The 7,500-nt window shown below is 31.0% G+C and overlaps 3 pseudogenes; all 3 read left to right on the forward strand.

The window, feature by feature from the left end:
- The window catches only part of LOC125369155, a 1,468-nt pseudogene extending 1,212 nt beyond the window's left edge, over window positions 1-256 (forward strand).
- The window catches only part of LOC125369323, a 2,018-nt pseudogene extending 61 nt beyond the window's left edge, over window positions 1-1,957 (forward strand).
- A 1,661-nt stretch (window positions 1,958-3,618) lies between these two features.
- LOC125369324 lies at window positions 3,619-4,629 on the forward strand (annotated as a pseudogene).
- The last annotated feature ends 2,871 nt before the right edge of the window (window positions 4,630-7,500 follow it).

Here is a 7,500-nt window from a genome sequence, read left to right on the forward strand (position 1 = left end):
CCATCTCCGTGGAATTTTTTATAGAAGTTTTATTTATATTTATTGTTGAGGGTGAAAAAAAAAATTTGGTTCTTCCACGGTAGGACCCACTCAATAAGGGATCATATATTTTTAGTAAGTACTCTCTTTTTCGTTTTATCATTACATAATCTAGTCCTTTTTTCGAGTGTATTCAGAACAAGATATCCCTTATCTAGAGCCTGGACTCTGTTTATAAATTCATTACTTAGATTTTTATTTTTTTGTTCATTCTTATAATTCCAATGATTATACAATTCATCAGAGGAGAGTTTCTTTGTTGTTGTTGTGAACAAAAAATCTTTTTCTGTACCATTTCAAATATTAGTAATTATATAGAATTTGAACCAAAAACAGATAGAAAATCATTTTCAACAGAAATTGCTTATTTCTTAAACTTAATTAATGAATTTGCCGGAAAATTGACATCAAGTTTCAATTTTAAAGGACTCCCTTTATTTCCAGATTACAAAGAAGAAAAAATGGATTTAGAACTCTTACAAATTCTAAAATTTGTATTTGATCCAGTTCTAGCAAATTCAAAAAATAAAACAATTAAAAATAATTCTCTTGGAATAAAAGAAATAAATAAACAAGTTCCTCATTGGTCATACAAATTAATTGACGATTTGGAACAATAAGAGGGAGAAAATGAAGAAAACATGGTGGAAGATTATGAAATTCGTTCACGAAAAGCCAAACGTGTAGTAATTTTTACCGATAATCAAGAAAATACAGCTACTTATAATAATACCAAAGATACGACAGATTTTGACCAAATAAATGAAGTTACTTTGATCCGTTATTCGCAACAATCAGACTTTTGTCGAGACATAATAAAAGGATCCACGCGAGCACAAAGACGCAAAATAGCTATTTTTGAACTGTTTTAAGCAAATGCGCATTCGCCCCTTTTTTTGGACAGAATAGACAAATCTCTTTTTTTTTTTTTATATTTTCGAACTGATAAAAACAATGTTTATAAATTGGATGTGTAAAAATGCAGAATTCACAATTTCAGATTATACTTATACAGAGAAAAAAATAAAAGAAAGTAAGAAAAAAGACGAGGACACAAGAGAAGACAACAAAAGAGAGGAAAGAACTCGGATAGAAATAGCTGAAGCCTGGGATAGCATTCTTTTTGCTCAAATAATAAAATATATTATATTACCTTTATTAATAATAGCTAAAAATTGCATTCGTATACTATTTTTTCAAATTCCCGAATGGTCGGAGGATTTAAAGGATTGGAGTAGAGAAATGCATATTAAATGCACTTATAATGGAGTTCAATTATCAAAAAAAGAATTTCTGAAAAACTGGTTAACAGACGGGATTCAAATAAAGATCCTATTTCCTTTTCGTCTAAAACCTTAGCACAGATCTAAGTTAAAATTCCCTCATAAAGATCCAATGAAAAAGAAAGTACAAAGAAATGATTTTTGTTTTTTAACAGTTTTGGGGATGGAGGTTGAACTGCCTTTTGGTTTTCCCCGAAGTTTCACTTTTTGAACCCATCTTTAAAAAACTTGAAAAAAAAATTAGAAAAATGAAAAAAAAAAAGAGTTTTCGAATTAGAAGAACTTTAGAAGAAAGAAGAAAATTATTTCTAAATTTATCAAAAGAAAAAGCAAATTGGGTCATCCAAAACTCTTTTTTTCGAAAAGATATAATAAACAAAATAAACAAATTTGAAAAATCAAAAAGAAACTGAATTTTATTATCTGGAGTTAAAGAAGTATATGAATTGAATGCAACTAAAAAGAAAAAGATTCGCTAATCAATAAGAATAATCGGGCGAGTCAGAAAATGTCCACCTCAACGCGATCTATGGTTTGGACAAATTTTTCACTGACAGAAAAAAAATGAAAGATCTTTCTGCTAGACGAAAGATAATCTTAAATCAAATAGAAAAAATTTCAAAAGAAAAGGAAAACAAATTATAACCTCGGAGATAAATATTAGTCCTAACAAAATAAGTTATAATGTTAAAACTTTAAAATTAAAATCATCAAAAAATATTTCACAAATATTAAAAAAAAGAAATGCGCAATTAGCGTATAAATTTCATTTTTTTATAAAAATTTTGATTGAAAGGATATATGATGGTTGCTACTCGTGTTAGCTACAATCTAAGGCAGTGTACCTATCGATGCAGTCTAGCACTAATGGCGAGTATCAAGGTCGTATTCCTCGGAAAAGCGAAAGCCCAGAGTTACTTCTTTGTTCTTTGTTATATTAACCTAAAATGGATGATGAATAAATTCTAAACTAACTATTAACTACGAGCTAAGTTCTAAGGGAGATGCAGGAGTAATTGATAACTGAAATAATCAAGACAAGAAGACAAACCCAAAGGGAATCTAAACTAGTTGGCATCCGAACAAAAGATAAAGGATCAGTGAGTCTAATTATGCTACCCGTGGACGAATTCTTAACCGAATTCGGTTTCTCTCTCTCGATAACCGAATTCCTAAACCTAATAACCTAAAGTTGGAATCTCTTCCTAACAATTGATTCTTAAATTAGCATTAAGCTTTAATCCGCCTCTATTAAGCTTTGTTAATTCTTAATCCGGCTAGTTAATTATCCTTATCTCTAAGCGATTATTAACCAGTTCTTGTTATTCAAAGTTCCAATTGCCAAACGGATTTCTCAATCTCATAAAGCAATCTAAACATCACAATTCACAACGTCTCATGAATAATGCATAATCTTATTCATACTGAAAACAAGAAGAATACAAAACCAACTCAAACAATCCAACAATATAATATCAAGCCAACATAGTAAAGAAATCCCAATGGATTAAATCAGTCTAGCTAAACATGTTCATGTTTAAAACAATCTAGGAAATCAATTACAATGAAAGAATAATGAAAATAAAACATGTACACCCTTTTCTCTCGAATTGGATGAATACCCAAACTGGATCCGCACTTTGATTAATCTCCTAAACTGCCTCTTGAATTGCTCCACTACTGTTTTGCACTCGGAATCTTATGATTCCGGGATTCTTACTCACTGCAACTCTCTCTCGCACTCAGTATTGTGCAGAAACCGAACCAGCCACTAGGGCTCAATGTCACTCTTTCTCCTTCCCCCTTTTCTTAAGAAAAACTCATTTTTTTCTTATATATTTAACTCAGCACGGCCGTGTTCAAGGGTCTTTGGTCAAGACGCCAAGTCCGGGCCGTCGGAAACCGTGGATCTCACCAAGTAGGGTTTCACCACGTATTTCTCCCCGTGTTGGCCACCACGGGCCGTGTTGCTCCCCGTGTTATCCACCACGGGCCGTCAAGGCCGTGGTGGCTACTAAACCGTGCCCAAAGTGCTAATTTCAAGAATCAAAGCCAATGGTTGAGCACGGCCAGAGTCCAGGCCGTGCTCAATGTATGCATTGCGGGCTCTTGTCCGATCTTGATGAATTCTCGTTCGTTTCCGCACGTATTGATCTATAATTACTTAAACAACGATGATGGTCCTATAAATGTTCCTAAAATGCAAAAGAACACAAAACACGGGTGATCTGGGAATAAAAGCACAATAATTGCTAAGAACATACGCAATAATATGCAAGCAAATATGTGTAAAACTATGCTTATCAATATACATAGATATCTTTTTAGGTATCATTAATATTTCGAGGATCAATGCACAGCTTTTTCTTGAATCAACAAAAAAAAATTGTTACTAAATACATTTACAATAATGAAGAAAATAAAAAAGAATTGATAAAACAAATCAAAACATAATTCACTTTATTTCGATTATAAATATCAAAAAGTCACTTAATAATAGCAATATTGATGTTATTAATAAGAATTCACAGATTCTTTGCGACATATCCTCCTTGTCACAAGCATATGTATTTTACAAATTATCACAAATCAAAATTATTAACTTATATAAGTTAAGATCTATCCTTCAATATCATGGACTTTTTTTAAAGAATGAAATAAAGGATTATTTTAGAGTCCAAGGGCTATTTAATTTCGAATTAAAAGAAAAAAATGTTAGAAATTCCGTAATGAATCAATGGAAAAACTGGTTAAGGAGTCATTATCAACATAAATACGATTTATCTTAGATTAGATGGTCTAGATTAATATCACAAAAATGGCGAAATAGAATCAATCAATACCAACACCCTATGGTTCAAAACAAAAAATTAAACAAATGAAATTTATATGAAAAAGACAAATTAATTCATTACGAAAAAAAAAGGATTTTGAGGCAGACTCATTACCGAATCAAAAAGATAATTTTAAAAAACACTATAAATATAATCTTTTATCATATAAATCTATTAATTATGAAAATAAGAAGGACTCATATATTTATGGATCACCATTATAAATAAATAATAAACAAAAGATTTCTTATAATTACAACACAAATAAAAGTAACTTTTTCGACATGTTAGAAGGTATTCCTATCAATAATTATCTAGCGGAAGATGATATTATCGATATGGCGAAAAGCCCAGATAGAAATTATTTTGATTGGAAAATTCTCAATTTTTGTCTTAGAGAGAAGGTCGAGATTGAATCCTGGATCGATACCGGAAGCGAACATAAAAAAAAATACTAAGTACTAAGTATCAAATAATTGAGAAAATTGATAAAAAAAGAATTTTTTTATTACAATTCACCAAGATCAAGAAATCAATTCATCCAATAAAAAAAAAGATATTGAAAAAGATTATATGGAATTAGATATGAAAAAACATAGACATAAAAAGAAAAATAAGTCATACAGAAGTAGAACTTGATTTCTTTCTAAAACGATATTTATATTTTCATTTAAGATGGAATGGTTAAGATGGATAATTTCTTTTGTATCAAACCATAAGTATCTTATTATTTCATAAGAACAAACAACAAATAAATCAACAATACAGAGATAAAATCGATTCTATTTCTATTGAAAGGCAGCGAGGTATAATTGGAAATAGAGACAAAAATGGTTATGATTTACTTGTTCCCAAAAATGTTTTATCTCCGAAACGTCGTAGAGAATTAAGAATTCTAATTTCTTTCAATTTAAAAAATAAAAACAATATTTCTATAAATACCAAAATTTGCACTAGTAATAACAAAAAAAACTGTGGTCCCGTTTTTTATAAAAGCAAAGATTTTGATAAAGAGAAAAATAAACTAATTAAATTCAAATTTTTTCTTTGGCCCCATTTTCGATTAGAAGATTTAGCTTGTATGAATCGTTATTGGTTCGACACTAATAATTCCAGCCGGTTCGGTATGGTAAGGATATGTATCTATCCGCGGTTGAAATTTTATAATGGTAAGGGTGCATTTTTCCTATATCCCATAGGATACTTGATCTAGAAATGAATCAACGACATTTTTTGACTTTTCATTTTAGGTAGAATTTTGTTCTCTTTTGTAAGCGAAGAAATATATCATCTTTTTGTATCTATAACCGAATAAAAAAATTATAAAAAAATAAAAAATTGGATTGATTAATGAGAAATTTGCAATTTTATTTGACAAAATTTTGAATTAGTAACTTCAATTACTAACAAAGTAAAGATTTTTGTGTATATCAAATTCAAATGAACTAACATTATTATTTATAATTATTTATTAATACAATATTGATTTTTTTTATTATTACTGATCAATAAAAATAAAAACATCTTAATCTTAATTAAAAAAAGGTAGGTTATTTTATGGTAAAAAATTCATTCATTTCAGTTATTTCACAAGAAGAAAAAGACGAAAACAAAGGATCTATTGAATTTCAAATAGTAAGTTTCACTAATAAGATACGAAGACTTACTTCACATTTGGAATTGCATAAAAAAGACTATTTATCTCAGAGAGGTTTGCAAAAAATTCTAGGAAAACGGCAACGACTGCTGTCTTATTTAGCAAAGAAAAATAGAGTACGTTATAAAGAAGTAATTAGCCGGTTGGATATTCGGAGTCAAAAACTCGTTAATGTGAAGAGTTTTTTGAATTATTTGATTTCTTAAATCTTAATATGAACTTCTTTTGCTTTCAGAATTCATGAAAAAATGGATCGAGGAAACCCCTATGAATGTATCATTCGAAAAGACCTTATGATAGTCAATATGGGTCCCCACCACCCATCAATGCATGGTGTTCTTCGACTCATCGTTACTCTAGACGGTGAAGATGTTATTGACCGCGAACCAATTTTAGGTTATTTACACAGAGGGATGGAAAAATTCGCGGAAAATCGAACAATTATACAATATTTGCCCTATGTAACATGCCGGGATTATTTGGCTACTATGTTCACGGGAAGCAATAACGGTAAATGGTCCAAAATTGTTAGGAAATATTCAAGTGCCTAAAAGAGCTAGCTATATCAGAGTAATTATGTTGGAATTGAGTCGTATAGCTTCTCATTTGTTATGGCTTGGTCCGTTTATGGCGGATATTGGTGCACAGACTCCTTTCTTTTATAATTTTAGAGAAAGAGAGTTAGTATATGATTTATTCAAGCCGCCACCGGTATGAGAATGATGCATAATTATTTTCGACGGGGAGTAGCGGCCAATCTACCTCATGGATGGATAGATAAATGTTTGGATTTTTGCAATTATTTTTTAACAGGAATTGCTGAATATCAAAAATTTATTACACGAAATCCTATTTTTTTTAGAACGAGTTGAAGGAGTAGGTATTGTTGGTGCAGAGGAAGCAATAAATTGGGGTTTATCCGGACCAATGCTACGAGCTTCCGGAGTACAATGGGATCTTCGTCAAGTTGATCATTATGAGTGTTACGACGAATTTGATTGGGAAGTCCAGTGGCAAAAAGAAGGAGATTCATTAGCTCGTTATTTAGTCCGAATCGGTGAAATGATGGAATCTATAAAAATTATTCAACAGGCTCTGGAAGGAATCCCGGGGGGGCCTATGAGAATTTAGAAACCTGACGTTTTGAAAGGGATCCAGAATGGAACGATTTCGAATATCGATTCATTAGTAAAAAAAACTTCTCCTACTTTTGAATTACCGAAACAAGAACTTTATATGAGAGTCAAAGGCCCAAAAGGAGAATTCCTTGGTTGCGAATAATGATTCGATTGATGATAAAGAAAGAGAATTCTTGGTTTAGTTCTCCACCTTAACGACAGAAAAAAGGATTGATCAAATTCTATTGAGTCTGACTCATAGTGATCATTTATCAAAGAATGACTCTGGTTATCAAGTGATTGAAGAGCCGGGAGCAATTTATTTACGATACTTAGTTGACATTGATAAAAAGTATCTAATGAATTATGAGTTCAATGCACCCTGTTTAGCAGAAAGACAGATATTCCTTGCTTATTATCAGACAACCACTTATTCACAAACCTCGTGTGGGGTGAATAGTTTTCATTTCCCATCTCATGGAAAACCCTTTTCGCTTAGCCCTATCTCCCTCTAGGGGTATTTTAGTGATAGGTTCTATAGGGACTGGATGATCCTATTTGGTCAAATA

This window comes from Ricinus communis, chromosome 2, assembly GCF_019578655.1.
Source record: "Ricinus communis isolate WT05 ecotype wild-type chromosome 2, ASM1957865v1, whole genome shotgun sequence".
NCBI classification, from domain to species: Eukaryota; Viridiplantae; Streptophyta; class Magnoliopsida; order Malpighiales; family Euphorbiaceae; genus Ricinus; species Ricinus communis.